At 37.4% G+C, this 19,278-nt stretch overlaps 1 non-coding gene across 1 annotated transcript; it reads right to left on the minus strand.

Annotated features, from left to right (window-relative positions):
- Positions 1-338: 338 nt before the first annotated feature.
- On the minus strand, positions 339-445 carry LOC145583527 (small nucleolar RNA R71). Its single transcript, XR_014100168.1, has one exon. It is a non-coding gene; the product is annotated as a small nucleolar RNA R71 (small nucleolar RNA).
- Positions 446-19,278: the final 18,833 nt, after the last annotated feature.

Here is a 19,278-nt window from a genome sequence, read left to right on the forward strand (position 1 = left end):
ATCCAGAAGTCTATGAGCTCACGAGTGGTATACTTCTCCCAACCACCGAGTCTAATTTCACAATCCATCCGCAATATGCTAGGATGGTACAAGTTGAGCAATTTTCCGGAAGTGCAAGTGAAGACCCCATTGAGCATTTGGAACGATTCCTTGAGTTGTGTGCAATGATGCAAACAAATGAAGTGAGCCAAGATTACATTCGTATGCATCTCTTTTGGCAATCTCTCACCGGAAGAGCAAAGAAATGGCTTAAGCTTTTGAAGCCCAACTCTCTCACCACATGGAAAGATGTTGCGAGGGCCTTTCTCAAGAGGTTCATTTCCGACTAGCAAACCGCAAAAATGAGGAGGAAGATAGCTTCTTTTGAGCAAGAACCGGATGAAACTCTTGGGGAAGCATGGGAAAGGTTTAAGGATTTGATTAGAGCATGTCCTAACCATGGATTCAACCATAATTTGCTCATGAGATTCTTTTATGATGGCTTGGAGCCAATGTCAAGAACCAATCTAGATGCGAGTGCCGGTGGCCAATTGATTAAGATCCCTCAAAGACAAGTTGAAGCTACAATTGAAGAGGTGGCTACTAGCTATTCTTGGGGAGGTCAAAGAAGGTCCCAAGGAAAGCAAAGTGATCTTTATGAGTTGGAGAAAGTCGGTCAACTTAAGCACATAGTTGAGCTCTTGAACGAAGGTCTTTCCAAGTTGAACTCAAGTGTTGGTTTGGGCTCAAAACCGTCACAAATCATTGATTTCTCATGTGCTTGTTGTGGTGGGACGGATCATGATGCATCGTATTGTAGAGAGTTCAATCCCAAGCAAGGTGAGGCTTTGACTTTGAGGGAAGAAGAGTTTGTACCCCAAGCTCAATCTCAACAACTTCAACAACCTCCAAAACAAGAAAACTCCTACCTCCAAGATGAACCTCTTTTCAATCCTCTAACCCAAAATTTTTCTTACCCTTCCATCCAAATGGGGAACTTTCAAGATCAACATCATGACCAAAATCCTCAAGCGTATGAAGAACAATCCCCACCCAACCACACACAAACCCAAATTCTTCAACAACGTCAAATTCTCACTCAACAATTTCAAGAGATCAAATCTCACAGTGAAGTTGTTGATTCCCAACTAGCCAAAATTTCTTCTCTCCATCTAACCACAAAACTCCCCTTACAATCATCTACTAACCCTTCACATACTTATCAACCCAAAACTTGCAAGGAGGATGAAAGTAAGGAAGACAAGGTTGTAGAGGATGTGGTTGAGAAGAAGGATCAAGAACAAATTGAGGAGCCATTTGATTTTAGTGAACCAAACAAGTTTGAAGGCCCGGTTCCCTTCCCTTGTAGGCTAGTTGAGAATGTTGTTTTGAAGAGCCCTATGGTGGTGAGCGTATGTAGAGTTGATGTGATCGATGGTGTGATGGATAATGAGAGCTTACCTCCATGTGATGATAAGGTGACAATGAGGTATGATGACTTTCTTGAAGTTCCGCTTGGTTTGAAGGCTCTCTTGAGGAAGATGAGGTTGCCCTTCCTAATATCGAGGATTCCAAGCTTCATTGCCCTTTTAGAATGAAAAGAAAGAAGAGAGAAAAAAGAAGAAGAAACGACAAGAAGAAGAGAAAAAGAAAAGATAAGCCACCATTGGCTCTTGATTCATTCCCTCCTTTCCCTTGTGGTGATTTGAGACCTCAAGGAGTGATAGTTCTCAAGCTTGGGGGCATTTATGATTCAATCCTCAAGTTGATGAGGGTGATGTTCTTTATTCCACCTTGAAGGAGGTGAAGGGTCAAGCTAGAGACCATAAACAAGCGCTTCCCGGGAGGCAACCCGGAGGATTTCTAACCCTTTTTCTCCCCCTCCTTTATTTTTCTTTTTGTTTTCTTTCTTTGTTTTCTTTTAATGTTTTCTTTGTGTCGTGTCTTGCCTTGTAGGTTTCTTTTTGGAAGCTTGGAGCGGAGTGACATTTGGTGAACTCGATTTTATGCTCCTTTATTCCTTTAAGCCAACCTCTCGGTGAGACCTTTCTTGTTTTCACTCTTTTAATTTTTTTTTCGAGTGCTTAGTTTAGGGTTAGTTTAGGAAGAAGTTGAATGGTTCGAGGTTATTTGCATTGGTTCTAAAGAACCTGGGATCGTTGATGTTGTTATCAACGGTCATTTGTATGACGATTGGGATTTACTTGAATTACATGCCTCATTTGTGAACCTTTTTATTTCTTCCTCTTGTTTTTGTGTTGTTTTTCCCTTTTGTGTGACAAACATGACTATGACAAGTTGAAATGATTTTGATTTGGAATTGCTCATTCATTTGGATTTGTGTGCCTTTCATGATGATGTGTCTTTGAATGCTTATCTTCCTAGTTAATGAGGGTTTACACGGTTTGAGAGTGCTTAGGGTTGAATTAGACACATTGTAAGCTAAGGTAGCCCGGTTTAGAACTTTTGAGGACGTTTGAACCCCTACGGGAAAGTGGTAAGATGGTGTTGCTCTCCGTAGTGAATAGGATTCCCTTGGTTGGTATTTGCTTCTTTTCATATCCCGTGTGAGCGTCAATTGTTCAAGCCTCCATCACCTTTGCGAGCGGCATTTTGGATCCTTAACTATGCGTGTCTTAATCCTTGTGTTGTCCTCTAGCTCCCAAGATCGTGACCAAGCAACTCTAGGGGAGGAAAAGGGCACCACTTTTCTCATTTTTCTTTATCTTCTTTTTGTTTTGTTACTTATTTTGTTTTTATTTTGCATTTGCTCCTCTTGCCAACCTTTGAGCCTATTCCCTTTCTTGATTATGAGCCACATTACAAGCCTTATGACCTTTCGTTTCCCTAACCCGTAGTTTGTGAAGCATTTCGGTTTAAGAGTTTTTTTTGTGTTGTAATAAAATGAGAAAGTATTATGCTCTTTGTACCAAGCAAGAAAAATAAATTGTACATATTGTGTGAAATAAAGAAAATGTTAAGAAAAAGCCGTCCAAAGTTAAAAAAGGCAAGGACAACAAACAAAAAAAAGCAAAAAAAAAAAAAAAAAAAAAAAAAAAAACTAGTTTGGTTTCGTTTTCTTCCCTATTTTAAGCATTGAGGACAATGTTTTGTTCAAGCTTGTGGGGGGGGGGGGGGGGGGAGGGGAGCGTTACTTCGTTTTTGTTTTTATTGAGTGTCGGTGTCGAATAAGCTTGGGGGAGATGGCATTATTGGTATTTTTGTTTGATGTTTGGTGATTTCTTGAGTTTGTTTTTGAGGTTTGATCACCCTTTTGCTTCACTTAGGAAATATCATCAAAATTTTCAAATTTTTGCCCCGCCTTGACCCTTAGCCTTACGTTACAACCCTAGTAAAGACCCTTTGACTTTAGAGGGGTGAGGTCAATGACCGGAGGAGGGAGATAGATTTCAACCCTGTGGAGAGAGTATGCATAGTTGAGATGTCGGGATGACCTTATGATTCCACATAAAAATTTCTTTTTCCGGTTCTCTCGAGGAATCATGAGGAGCTAACTAAGGGATGATTTGAAGCTAGTGGAGAGAACGTGGACCGTCTTGGATGGGGCTAGGGCAGAGAGTGAAATCATTAGTTCTCTATGCTTAGCTTAGGTTTGTCTCTTTCAACCATGAGCATCTCGGAACGTGTATTCCCTCATTTAATTAAGAAAGGCGAGCATTCTTTGGTGCATGTCTCTATGTTTTGAGTCCAAATGGAGCATTTTCTATTTAAAATCTTGTTTGGCTTTCTTAAGCCTTGTCATGTCATGTTGGTCGTGGTTGTGCTTGCCTTTTGTGTTTGCTTTTCTTTTTGTTTTGCCTATGTTTTTGTCTAGAGTTGTGGGTTAAGCTCTTAGGAAACCCTCACGAGAGCACACTCGTCCTCTAGGGCGATCTAGGGGTTTAAAGGGCTTGTCTTTAGTTGCTAAAATTGACCGTGATTCCTACGAAAGTGAGTTAGTGTACATTCTTATCTCCTTTAGTGTCTTAGCTTTGCTTGAATAAATCATTCTCCTTCTCACGTGTTTCATGTTAATTTGCTCGAGGACGAGCAAAAGGTAAGCTTGGGGGAGTTTGATAAGTGACTTTTATGTCACTTTTAGGGTGTTTATTGAGTCGTATTCCGGCTTATTTTCCAATAATTTCACCTTTTTTATCCTTTATTTCTATTATTTTATTATTCCCGTCTTTAATATTTATTTTGAGTATTTTTTCCCTTTTTATTACTTTTTAGTTTATTTTTGTAGTTTTAGTTAATAATTTCCCGCTTCTCTCGTTTTATTTATTTTCTTTTAGTTTCTAGTTTGTTTTATTTTATTTTATTTTATTTCATTTTATTTTATTATTTCTTTTGTTTTAGCATTTTATTTTATTTTATTTTATTTTACTTTATTTATCTTATTTTATTTTACTTTATTTTTCCTATTTTATTTTATTATTTTAGTCTTTGTCCCGCTTCTCCCTTGTGTTTGTTTTTGGTTGTAGGTGCGTCCAGGTTTCAAGTTCAAATCGTGTTCGGGGTCCGAGGTTCGAGGCAAATGCACAATGCTCCCTCACTCCCTTGCCAAATTGCAAATCCCCTAACCAACCTGCTGCCAGCCTAACCTTCACCACACCCTTCCTTATCCTCCACCACACCAAAACAGCACACTCCCCTGCTCCCAACTCAGCAACACACACACACCACTCAAGCAACAAACCACACATTCCCACCATCAGCACCCAAACTAAACTCCCACACATCTCCAACCCACAACACCAACAACAATAGCAGCAAACTCCCTCACGCACTCCACCACATCAACCTCACACCAATCCCCTGCTGCCAAGCCGCAACTTCATCCCGCAACACCATTAAAACCAACAACAACTGCAGCAACAACACGCAGCAGCACCACTTACCAGCCTCACCTCCCATTTCGCCACCAAAATCACCACCCACAGCGCCCCTGCTCACCTCACACCAAGAACCACCAGAACACCTCCAATCACCACCCACCAATAACCGCAATCACCCATTTCAGCCACCTGACCTCAATTAACACCAACCCGCAAAACCTATGCTCCTAAATTCGCACCAGTCACACACTCAAATTCACCCTACGCAAACCACCAACACCAACAGAAACAAGCAACACCATCAGACACCGCAACCAACACAACAACCTGCAACAATTAAGCATCGAAACCACCAGCAGCAACCCGCAACAATTGCAACAACAGCAACCAGAAAAACCACTTCAACCGAACCTCCAAATTCGCCCAACCCAGACCACGCGGCCGCGCAGCCCTGTCTGAAGGCGCACACAATTGGAGTCCAAATTTAGAGTCGAGGCAGTAAGTTTGCGCGACCTCTGCGCGGGCGCACAAATGAGGGTCAATCACGAGCTTCTCACGCGAGTTTTAATGAAAATTGAACGGTCTTGATTGATTGCTGGTTGATGCTGATGAACGGTGATGATGGTTGTTTGGGATGATGCGTGAATGGGTGGCGATTGAATCAGGGGAACCACGAAGAGAAGAGAATGGAGGGCTGATTCAGTTCGTGATTTTTGGGGGAATTGGGGTTGTTTTTTGGTTTTCTTTTCTTTTTATTTTTTGGTTTTGTTATTTTTATTTATTTTAATTACTTTTATTTAGTTTTATTTCTTTTTATTTTATTTTGTTTAGCTTGTATTATAAATACCCATTTTGGGGTAATTAGGGAAGGGGAAATCTATTATGCTATTTTCTTAGTTAGTTTAGGAGAGCTTCTCTCTCTTAGGGTTAGATTAGATAATTTTTAGAGAGATAAAGTAGATTATTGCTCAATTTTCTTCCAAGTAATTAATTTTGGTCAAGTTTAATTTTCAATCAAGCGATTCCTTCAAGTTTTCATCTTTCATTAATCCTCTCTCTAGTAATCTCTAATCCTTTCCTTTAACTTTATTTATTTGCTTTATTGTTGCTTATTTTTGTTAATCTTTTTAGTTCATCTAGTTATTATTGTTTTCATTGTTTTTAATCATGTTTTGTTTTGAGTTTCTTGAGTTTTTTTCTAGTATTGATATTATGTTTAATCTCCTTTCTGTAGGCTAATCTTTTAGCTAGGGGAAGGGGGTGGAAAATATGTGTTGAATGTTGGATGAATGATGATGGTTGGATTGAACACATGCCTTAAATTGATGAAAGACATGATTTTTAATGGCTTGAGACTATTGTTGCACTTTATTTGATTGCCTTCTAGTTTAAATGCATGAAAATGATTTGAACTAGATTAAGATCACCTCTATTTTAATGATTGCATGAGAATGAGTTGTTAAAATGGAGTTTTGTGTATTGTGTTTCTTTATTCTCTTGATTTGCTTGTGTCTAATAGGATGCATGAGAATGATCCTAGTTAGAATAGACCTCTTTCATTGATTTGCCTAGACTATTGCATGAGAATGAGTTGTTTAGGTAGGATCTTGTGTTCTTTGGCATGTTCTTCATGATAACTATCATTATTCCCCCTTTTCTTATCATGCTTGACACCCTCGTATCCCTAGCGTTGTTCTCTCTTGATTTTATTCATCTTTATCTTTGCTTATTCGTAGTTTTAGTGCTTTTTATCCAAAAAAAATTCAACAAAATTATCCTTTCCTTGACTCTTGCTTAGCGAATTTGGTGTTTAGCTCGCATGCTTCCATTTGGGTTCGACCCTTTACTTACTGACAGGCTAAAGTCGTATCACCTAATCAAAAGTATTACCTAAATCCTCTAACTAAAGTAGATAGGGAAGTAGGGTCGAATCCACAGGGAAACTGGTCTTTCTACTCCTAATTAATTAATATAATCTAAATTATTAAAGTAACCAATTTGTTGTTTGTAATGTGAAATTAAACTACGGAGATCAAGTTCAGGGAGAAAAACAATAATAAGAAGGCCTAGGGTCACAGGTTCACCAATAATTAATATTCCAGGATAAAACATAACAATCAATAATCAACATTGCACAAATAACATGATTAACAGGCTCTCGCAATTTATTAATCAACATAAATCTAACAGGCTCTCGCAATTTACTAGATCTAAGTTCCTATTGAAAATAGCCTTTAATATTAAATTAACATCTGCTCGATTCATCAATTCAATATTGCTAAACATTCACAATCAAATTACATCTGCTCGATTCATAATCTAATTGCAAAGAATTAAAACAATTCAATAAGAAATTATCATGCAATATCAATGATCAATAATAACAAATTATCCCTTCATATTAATTATGGATCCCCATAAACCCTAGAATTAAACTACTCACACATAATTAAATCTAAACTAAACGAAGCAATAAAAGTAGTCATGATAGAGTAAAGAAATAAAATAAATAACTGAGATTAAAAGAGAAGAAATCGTTACCAAAGTTAAAAGGAACAAGAGTTGTAGAGAGAGAAAATAATACTAAGAGTTTAAGAGAAGAGAGAAAGAAAAAAGTTAGAGAGAGAAAAGAGAGAGTAAGGGAAGGAAGAAAAGAATTCCCCCCTAAATTCGCTTAACAAAAGCGTATTTATACTAAGCTAGAAAATCCTAAGTTAAAACAAATTAAACGACGCTTAAAACGTCCTCCAGAAACACGCGCCCGATCGGGCGAGGCACCGCCCGATCGGGCGCGCCTTTTTTATCGGACGAAGGGCTGCTGCGATATAAGTCTTCTTTGCCCGATCGGGCGGACCATCGGGCGGATCATCGGGCGGACCATCGGGCGGACACCTTTGGGCCGCTTGGACTCCTCGTTTGGGCTCGTAACTTGGCCCAAACCAAATATCCTCTTTGGGGCTTAAATCATTCGGTCCAAATGTCTCGTCTTCACACAAGTCGAGCCCTTATTCACCGGCTTGATTACTCTAACCGATCTTGGGCTATGAAAGATGGTCGTGCTCCTCCAATGCTCGTAGTTGCTCCATAAAATCCCGGGAAAATGCTCCAAAGGTGCAATTCCCTACAAAACTCAACCAAAACTACGAAAACACTAGAAAACACATATTAGTAATAAAAGTGGCTCTAAAGAGCCAAAAACACTACTAATTATGACCAAGGGACGGGGGTAAAATACTATATAAAATAGACATATCAAACTCCCCCAAGCCAAACCTTTGCTTGTCCCTAAGCAAAGAGCTCATCAATGAACATATAAAACATGCCTCACCCCAATAATCAAATCAAGCACAAACGATTCAAGGAAAATCTAATGAACATGCTTCAATATCAATCAATCTCATTCATCCAATTACTCTTCCTCCCCAAAAATTATCAAGTAGAGCAAACCAAATGAGCATATAGAATTCAAGACTAGTGCTCACACACTCAACTCTCATTTATGTGGCGAGTAAAAGATGTACTCGATCGCTCTCCATCCCAACCCCTTTTTGTGAACAATGCCCTCCCAAACTCACAACACTCGTGTGTTTAAAAAGACATACACTCAACCTAATAGTCGACTCGGAATATGTCAAGTCATAACTTGCATTGATAAACAACACTTTCACATTTACACAACTCTATGCACAAGGTCGGAAGGTCTTTAAAGCTTGTAATGTAAGGCTAGGGTAAAGGGTAGGATAAATTTGGGGATATGTGAGAGAAAAAGCTATGCATTAAGGGAGCCAAAACCTAATAAACCCATGATCAAAAATAATGATCATACACATCTCCAACATAACCAACTCCAATAACAATCCACCAAATATACTCCAAACAATATAAACAATCCCAACTCTTACAATATTTTCACTCATAAAAATATGATAATAATGAACTAGAGTGAAAAACAAACTTTGAACTCATAACTTGAAATATTTCATTGAAACTTATCTTTTTTTTCTTTCTTTTGACCAACCTTCACTTAGAACATTTGAACATTAAACATTTTTTTTCTTTTTTTGCTCTTTTTTTTATTTTTTTCATTAGAAGTTCACTTTCTTTTTTTTCAACAAATTTCTTACTTTTTTTTCCTTGAACTTCTCTCTTTTTTTTTTCATCACACTTTTTTTTTCCAAGAATATACAACTTTTGAACTCAACAAAACAAAAATATGAACAAGAACAATTAACTTCTTAAAACCACCCAAATTGTGCAAATAATGTGCACACTACAAACTCCATCACCTCACTCACTAATAGCTCCCCCAAGCCAAGCTTGGGACTAGTAACCAATGGGGAAAATAAGGCTTGTAATATGGCTAATAAACAATAAAAAGTCAAGGCAACAACGTGGGTAGCAAGAAGGGAACAAATGTATCTAAAATCATCTGAAGGCTACCTAAAGAACAAATGCCTTCGTCCTCCACATGTGCATAATAATGAGTCATGAAACACTACTCATAGTTGCAAACCAATACTCAAATTCATTGACATACCAGGAACTAACACACATTCCTAACCAAATCAACTAGTCAAGCACTATATTCACAAGTAGTTGGAAAAAATTGACGCATGTTTAGGAATCAAAGCAATTAAACTTCAAATCATGATCAACAAATCCACAATATTAATCATCAAATACCAAGAATCAAAACAAATTCGAAATATTTTAATCAAGGGGCACAGGGAAGCATGATTCATAATTCATTGAATGAAACTAACTTAAGAAAACAATAAAATCTATACTAAGCACGTCAAAAGAAAAAAAATAAATAAAAAGAGAGAGGGTGAAAGATATACCATGCGTACACGAGAACCTCCCCCCAAGCTAAATTAGACAATGTCCTCATTGTCTTAAAGGGAAGCTAGTAGTCAAGGTGACTACTCATCATCATCACCACATCAATGTCACCAAAGCCTCGAGGATTGCAATGCATCTCTTTAGAACAAAATTGGGCAAGAATGAAACAAAGTGTTAGTGGGAAAAAGTCTAAATTTGAGTCAGTTGCACTATTCTGATCATAACTTTTGATCTATAAATCATAATGCAATGGTTTCAATTTCATTGGAAAGTAGACTTGAAGAGCTTTCCAACGATAGGTCACACGCCAAAATCGGATAAGAAACGCAAAAGTTATGGCCTGTCGAAGTTGACAAAGTTTGCTGACGCGTACGCGCGCCCGATCGGGCGAGCTCTGCCCGATCGGGCCCGTGCTGCTGATTTGACGGGGCAGCTTGCTGCTGCTAATTGCCCAAATATCTTTTGTACTAGTTTTTCGTCTTCTTTTTCGCTCTCTTGATCAAAACCTGCACAAAAAGGTACTCCCACAAGCATAAGATACACTCTCCTTACCTCTCTATAACAAAACAAAAAGAAAAAACACAAAAATAAAAGACTAAAAAAAAAAACTAAATAAAAAGCAACAAAATACGGGTTGCCTCCCGCAAAGCGCTAGTTTATCAAGGTCCCGCTCGACCATACTCTTTCTCTCAATCGGAAGAATTCAACGCCTTAAGTAACTTATCAAACGCCCCTGCAAACATTTCATTAAGCACTACATAGGGCTTAATAGCAAGCACATTAATCCCTACAAAGAAAAGGTTAGGAGCACATAAAGAGAACTCAAGATAAAAAGAAAAATCAAAAGAGGGAGATGAAAATACACCACAACCTTCTACTTCCTCCCGTGAAAATTTAGAATTAGGAGAACGAACATGGAGGTAGTCATTGTCTTTATCATCCAATAATGATTTGAATATTTTACCCTCATGAATAACCTCATCATCAACAAAGGAATTTTCAACCACCGTTTCTACAACTAATGATTTTTCAATCACTGATTCGTCACCCAATGATTTTTCAACCACACATTCTATAACCAATGGTTCTTCAACCTCAATAACATTCGTATTATTATAGTGTCCATAGACTTTTTCATCAAGTGCCTTCCAATAACTGTCATTAGCAACTAATCGTTTTCGAATATGATCATATGTATATGGAAAGACTCTAAAATCATCAGGAGCACGCACGAAAAACTCACTATAAGGGCATTCAGGATTTTCATGACAAAGACGATATTGACAACAACAGTATTCAGGTGCTGCATAAAAATCATATAATTCTTGTAGTGACGTAAGCATGGGTATTTTCAACTCATAAAAAAATAAATAAAAATAAAATAAAAGATTAAAAAAAAATAATAATCTAGACTTTAATAACAACTAGAAATAAAAATAAAACCGTTTCCCCGGCAACGGCGCCAAATTTTGATAGGCTAAAGTCGTATCACCTAATCAAAAGTATTACCTAAATCCTCTAACTAAAGTAGATAGGGAAGTAGGGTCGAATCCACAGGGAAACTGGTCTTTCTACTCCTAATTAATTAATATAATCTAAATTATTAAAGTAACCAATTTGTTGTTTGTAATGTGAAATTAAACTACGGAGATCAAGTTCAGGGAGAAAAACAATAATAAGAAGGCCTAGGGTCACAGGTTCACCAATAATTAATATTCCAGGATAAAACATAACAATCAATAATCAACATTGCACAAATAACATGATTAACAGGCTCTTGCAATTTATTAATCAACATAAATCTAACAGGCTCTCGCAATTTACTAGATCTAAGTTCCTATTGAAAATAGCCTTTAATATTAAATTAACATCTGCTCGATTCATCAATTCAATATTGCTAAACATTCACAATCAAATTACATCTGCTCGATTCATAATCTAATTGCAAAGAATTAAAACAATTCAATAAGAAATTATCATGCAATATCAATGATCAATAATAACAAATTATCCCTTCATATTAATTATGGATCCCCATAAACCCTAGAATTAAACTACTCACACATAATTAAATCTAAACTAAACGAAGCAATAAAAGTAGTCATGATAGAGTAAAGAAATAAAATAAATAACTGAGATTAAAAGAGAAGAAATTGTTACCAAAGTTAAAAGGAACAAGAGTTGTAGAGAGAGAAAATAATACTAAGAGTTTAAGAGAAGAGAGAAAGAAAAAAGTTAGAGAGAGAAAAGAGAGAGTAAGGGAAGGAAGAAAAGAATTCCCCCCTAAATTCGCTTAACAAAAGCGTATTTATACTAAGCTAGAAAATCCTAAGTTAAAACAAATTAAACGACGCTTAAAACGTCCTCCAGAAACACGCGCCCGATCGGGCGAGGCACCGCTCGATCGGGCGCGCCTTTTTGATCGGACGAAGGGCTGCTGCGATATAAGTCTTCTTTGCCCGATCGGGCGGACCATCGGGCGGATCATCGGGCGGACCATCGGGCGGACCATCGAGCGGACACCTTTGGGCCGCTTGGACTCCTCGTTTGGGCTCGTAACTTGGCCCAAACCAAATATCCTCTTTGGGGCTTAAATCATTCGGTCCAAATGTCTCGTCTTCACACAAGTCGAGCCCTTATTCACCGGCTTGATTACTCTAACCGATCTTGGGCTATGAAAGATGGCCGTGCTCCTCCAATGCTCGTAGTTGCTCCATAAAATCCCGGGAAAATGCTCCAAAGGTGCAATTCCCTACAAAACTCAACCAAAACTACGAAAACACTAGAAAACACATATTAGTAATAAAAGTGGCTCCAAAGAGCCAAAAACACTACTAATTATGACCAAGGGACGGGGGTAAAATACTATATAAAATAGACATATCACTTACCCCTATACTTGTATTAGGGTAGTTTAGGTTATAAATATTTAATTTGATTAGGGTTAGTAGACCAACGACCTACTTAATCCCCGATCAGACCACGACCTCTATGGTATCGACAATATGATTTTGGGTCCCAATTAGGATACCGTTTTTTAGGCGGAGAGTCTTGACTGGGACCAATGGGGCGAATGAGACCTTAATCGTGGAGACAGTCAAAAGCTTTATTGTAAGTCATTCCTATTGGTGTGTATTCTTCAATGGTCCTTTTAGTCTGTGGCTTAGGAGCATTGAGTTCTTCATTAGATCCTTGGTGAGAATTTTGTTCAACAACCATTATCCGATTTGCTAATCCTTCTACCACATTCAAGAGCATGGCAATGACATCTTGCAGTTTTCGAACGTTTTCTTTTAAACTTGACGAGTCTTCCCTGATATTATCTAAGAAAATACTTTCATCCTCCTCAATCATGGCCACTTCATCAAGAGAGGTTATATAAGCTGTCTCGATCATGGGCTTACCTACAGGTGTGATAAGGATCGAAGGATCGAAGGATGTTTGATCTTCTGCGATGGCTAGAATCTCGGAAGTTTTATTGTCATCGATCAGATCTTGAATAGCTTCTTTGAGTTTCCAACACTTCTCAGTGTCGTGACCCTTTCCTTGGTAATATTTTCAGTGCTTATTAGGATCCCACTTGGGTGGCCTGGCCTCTGGAACTGGATCTTTGATAGGCCCTATGGGCATGACTAGTCCTTTGTGGTGTAATTTTTCGAAAGCTGTTTCATAACTCATACCAAGTGGAGTGAACATTCTTTTTGACCTTTGGATTCGTGGTTTGGTGGTGATCGTAGCATGTACTTCATTAATGGGAGAGGAAGAAGAAGGATGGTCGTTCTTCTTTCCTCTCGCACTATTATCTTTCAGAAGGTCATCTTCAATGTTAATGCCTATATTATACACAGCCTTGAAAGTATTCAAGTTGTGTTGATATTTTAAGTGCTTTGCATATTTTTCTTGAAGATTCTTGATGAACATCCTCACAGATTCTTTCTCGGTAGGAACCTTGACCATATTAGCAGAAGTTTCCCTCCATTTGTTGAAGAAAGGAGTGAACCCTTCGTTTTCTTTTTGTTTTAACATCTCAAGTTGTCTGTGGTCTGTTTCGTCTTGAATGTTGTACTTATATCTATCTATGAAAGCGTTTACAATTGACTCCCAACTAGAGGTTTTCTCTTTATCAAGAGAAAAGTACCATTGCTGACAAACAGTTTCTAAAGATAGAGAGAACACAGAATGAAAAGCTTTCTTATCTATTCCCTTAATATTCATTACAGTTTCAAAGGCTCTTAAATGAAAATAAGGGTTATCCATTGCCTTGAATTTCGGGATGTCGTTGGCATTGAATTTCTGCAGAAGAAGATCCTTGTCCAGCGAGACCCCTTGTGAGCTAATGCCCTGGAATCTATAGTCATTGGATAATCTGCTTAAACTTTCCTGGATGAGCTCCATTTTCTGTTGTCTCATAGGGTCATTGATTTGAAGAGTCAGATTCTTCAACATTTCAGCCATGTTAGCCACTTGTCCCTTGAGTTCGTTGACTTCTTCCTGACTTGTCATTATCTTCTTAGCTTTCCTTTTCCGACCGATTGTCTTATTAAAAAGTTGACTTGAATAAAGGTGTTGTCTTTGATTAATCGTCCTTCTCTCCTTGACCAAGTATTGTGGAAAGGGAAATTAAGGGATATTCGTTGTTAATTATTTGACTCAACTCTATTCAACATGCAATAGATGAAGAAAGTAGGAATAATGAATATTGTGATATGGGGAAAGCATGTAGAGAATGGAAAGATGATGTAGATGGAGAGATATGAAAAAATTAGGAATATAATGTACCCCCCACTCAAATGACGGAAAAAACCGACTCATGCATGAATCTAAGACATAGTCATGGTGACTATATAAAGTGTGTGCTAACACTAGTGAGTGTGTGTAACATGTTAAGGCTCTTGTGTAAGACCATGCGGCTAGACTATGTGACTAGACTCAATTAAGGACTTAACAAAGGTACTGTTTATTAATAAAATAATCGAACTGATTAGCAAACTGTTTAATTAGACTCGTCGTGATGACTCGAGTAATAACCTTGACTGTCGCCACAGTTTGAAGCTTGTCGCCAAACGACAAATTTGTCGCCAGGCGACAAACAGTAAACTGCGGCGCCACAGCCTAAACTTCTGCGCCATTGTTGGAACATTAATCTGGGACTGTTTCCAGTAATTTTACTCTAAGGGGACATGCCTACAGTCGTACTAAGTCAGATTGATTACTTTATTAGTCTTTAATTAGTCAAATTAATTAATTAATTAGACAAAATCCTTTTTAGTCATTAATTAGTTTATTTAGACTTAAACACAAGTCAAACAAACGGTTAGCACATATAGGGTATGCACAAGCAAAGAATGCACAAGTAGTTCAAATAGTCACAATATGATGCAATGAGTTTACAACCTAACCATGGCTCTAGTTCTCTAAAGTTCAAGGATATGGGTTAGTCAAAGAGGGTCCATGGTTATGAGTCCGGATGCATCGTGCGGAAACCTTACCTTTGGAAGGGTTGGCGCGTATGGATGGGACCCCGCAAGTTAAAAAACTTGCTTCCACGGTTTGGTGGATTCACAAACTCGGATGTACCCGTCGTTGCCAGGAGTGTTTGATTGGGTAGATGGAGCATGTACCCCCAGAGGGTTATGTCCATATGTAGAACACGTATGGGTTTCAGAAAAGAAAGAAAAACTCAATCAGGTTGTAGAATCGAGCCAACAGAGCTAGAAATGGTCACAAGAAGGCAGAGTTCTGGCTCTGTATTGGAAGAACTTGGCGCCAAACTATTGGGACTGTCGCCGAAAAAGTACCCCTGTCGCCAAGCGACAGAACTGTCGCCAGGCGACAAAAGCACTTTACAGGCGACAAGCCCTGTTTTCTGGACGCTAGTTCCTACATGCCTCAGCAGGTATCTACGTTCTTAGAATTTTCCAGATTTCGCAGTATTATTTCAATTCTAGTTGTGAAAGATATTTCTCAAGTTTCCTACATGTAAAAATCCTATGTTTTTGACTCATTTCGGATGGTCTATCCAATGAGGACCTTTTTTTTATGCATATGACAATAATGCTAATCAAAATTACGCACATGAAATACTTAGAAATTTTCGAGTCTCATCCACTTATACTAAATAATTGCCAAAATAAATTTTAGGAATTGAAATAGAAATCCTCCCCAGTGGAGTCGTCAAAAGCTGTAGGGAATATTTCAAGCATTACCCCAAGCTTGAACCCCACTATGATCATACACTTAAGCATGGTGGCGTCCAAAGGGAAAGAAGCTAGAGCAAAAGAGTCGCCAAAAATTTTTAGGAACTTGTAAACCGTTCACAAGGTGAAGATTACACCCCTTAACGATCCATGAGATCGTCAACTCCAAAAGGTCTTGAACCAAATAGGGTTCGGGGATGAAGGTACAAATCCAACCTAAAAGAGATTGAACCTGCCCTAAATAGGCCTCTTCTTCATTCTTCTCGTATTCATGTGCGCTTTCTGACTAACATGCAATCAATAGGTTAACCCTAAACCTGTTTATCTATGTTGGTTGAATTTAATGCACAAGCAAAACTATTATTGACGATCACTTGAATTATAATCATATTAACCTAAACAAGATTATTAATTATCTTATTAAGCGTGATTACAAGTACAAATTCCCTTTAGACATGCATAAAAGGCGTGATCAAGCAATAACAGTAAATAATCAATATCAAGCAACATAATAATAATCATCATAATTAAAATAATCATATTAAAAATAAAGCATAATAATAGCAAGATCCTAGGCACGATACTAACAAGATTAATAACAAATCCTAGCATGTTACTAAACAATAAAAATCAAAACTTTAGCCCTAACATGATATTGATATGATATTAGAAAGCATAGGAAACACCCTAAACATGATACTAGAAAGCAATAAAGACATCCTAACATGATACTAGAAATTAAACAAATTTAAACATGGTTTCCACAAGAATAGAGCAATAAGATTACATACTTTGATGTCTCGTACCTCTTTCTAATAACTAAATACACGCGTTAGTAAATTCAAGGAAAATATAAAATCAAACAATCAAATGAAATAATGGAAATAGAGATTTGGGACCAAACCCTCATAAATCATAACCTTTCACGTATAGGGCGAAGGCAACTTCGAACTCGGCTAGGTGTGTCTAGAACTCGTGTATGCGGAATTTTGTTTGTGAAAAGCTAGAGAGATGAGAGCATTTAGAGAATAGATGATTGTAGATAATTGATGATAGTGGATGAATAAAAACGGAGGTTCAGGACCCTATTTATAAGAAAACAGTTCGGAAATAGGTAGAATTTGATAAGGAATAAAACTCCACTCTGTCGCTGCAAAACCAACCTTGTCGCCAAGTCGCTTGGTGACAGCCTGGATTTCTACGCGCTTTCAAACACGGAGTCCACTTATCAATCAAAATTGACTCGTAAAGTCCGTATGAAAACTGAAATCGTATTTTTCATAAAATAATATTTTATTCCAAGTTAAACTTATCAAAATATAATTATTAATTCTAATTCTATTAGGACTTAAGAGAACCTTCTAATTCGATGCAAAAGGTATTCATCACCGAGTTTGGTTTTGAGGAGACACATTTGGGTGTCTACACTCGCCGTTTTTTTTTTTCTTTATCTCTCTTTTTTCTTTATCTCTCTTCTCTTTCTAATTATGAGGCTGCAAAGTTCCTGTTGCTAATTGGCGATGCTAGTGGCCGGGATCCTGCTGCCGGTGATAGTGGAGGCGCGGTTGTTGCAGTAGGTGACTGCTTGCGGTTTTGGATTGTGCGAGGAGCAAGGGAGGCTCTACCAGTGCTCGGGTTGGTGGTTGTGTAGGCTGGAGCGAGGTGGCTGCGGCTTCTGCTGTTTTGTGGGCTGAGTTCGGTAGTGTTGCATGAAATAAACAACATGCATCATCATCTTCATGTTCCCACAAATTTATAGACACCCAAAAATACTCAAAATAAAATAAAATAGAATCTTGGTTTGGTATTGCAGAGCATCAATGGAAGTTTTCAGGGCCATAAATCCTTTGTCAGGACTACGTCAATCTCTAAGCCCCTTCTGTTCACATTCCCTCTAATTCCCAGGTTCCAATTTTTTCTTTTTCTTTGTAAATTAACCCAATTTTAAGTTTATTAACTATTTTAAGTTTATGGTGTCTCGGGATTACGAGACCAGAAACTAATAATGTTTATGGTGTCTTAGCAAAGAAAATGGGTCTGACACATCTTCCAAGGTATTGCATTTTCATAAGTTTTCAAATATGAGTGTATTATTTTCTTTGATTTTGGTTATTATTTTCTTCAATTATGGTTGTTTTGGGTGTAAATTGCTGCGGCAGTTTTGCTTCTGTTGCGGCTCGGTGGCCGGTTGTTGCGGTTTTTAATTTTTTGTTTTCAGTTAAGTTTTTAATTTTTGTTTTTGTAAATGTAATTGCAAATTTAAAGTTTGTTTAATATTTTTTTTTTATAACTGTATGCTAATTTGAATCTCTTTGAAAATTTTTCAGGATAAAAATTGAAGATTAATAATTTTACTTGTTGAATTATTCCGTTGGCGTGAGATTGCTATATGCTTATAAGGCCTTTTTTTTGACGCAAACAGGAACTAGATTATATTAATTACTGCAAGATACTGATGACATAGTCATCAGGGCAAAAGAGAAAGTGCTTAGAGCATATGTGAATATGCCCCAAGATAGCTGAGTACAAGTTATAAGTACAGACAGTAGAAGCGAAAAACAACATAAATAGACTAGAGGAGCAAACAGCAGCAACCTAGAAGAAACAAAAGTAGGTGCTGAACATAGCATCAACACTCCTGAGGCAGTACTTCAGCAACTGAAGGAAGACAAAAGTAGTTGCTGGGAGATAGCAGCTGATCCTATGCAGATTGCTCTGGAATTTCTGCAGCATATGAATCATAGGTATCCGTTGGAGGGTAAGAGAAAGGCACCACTTCACCTGTCTTCATCTTAGTTCTTCCTATTAGAGCTAACTTGTCAGCAACAGAGTTGACTGTCCTGCTTGCATGAAATACGTGAACAGTCCAGTTTCTTACAAGGCCTTGATTATAGCATTAATGAGTTTTTTATAGTATGAGTTTTTATAGTATGAGTTGTATATATTGATTGTACAGTTGTACTCTAGTGTTAATGAGTTTTTTTTGTATTGGTTTGTATAATTTTCCTATAAACTACGTGTATAATTTTTGTATTAGTGAATTGTTTTTGTTTAATTGAAATTATATATATTTAAATACAAATAATTTTTATTTTTTAATAAAAAAGAAGAAAGAAACCATTTATTTGAAATAGGTGGTCTTGGTTTTAAAAAATTGAGACCATCTATTTAAAGTAGATGGTCTTAGTTTTTGAAAAACTAAGACCATCATTTTATATAAGTGATCTCATATTTTAAAAAATTGAGACCATCTAACTTAAATAAGTGGTCTTAGTTTTTAAAACAAGAGACCACTTTTGATGAAATGGTCTCTTAGGCTAAAGAGACCTGTGAGTTAGAGACCACCCTTAAAGTAGTCTCTTTGGCCATTTTGACATGGTCACTTTGGCCAATTTTGTAGTAGTGTTTTGAACTTCTGCTAA

This window comes from Chenopodium album, chromosome 15 (genome assembly GCF_948465745.1).
Source record: "Chenopodium album chromosome 15, dcCheAlbu1.1, whole genome shotgun sequence".
Lineage (NCBI taxonomy): Eukaryota > Viridiplantae > Streptophyta > Magnoliopsida > Caryophyllales > Amaranthaceae > Chenopodium > Chenopodium album.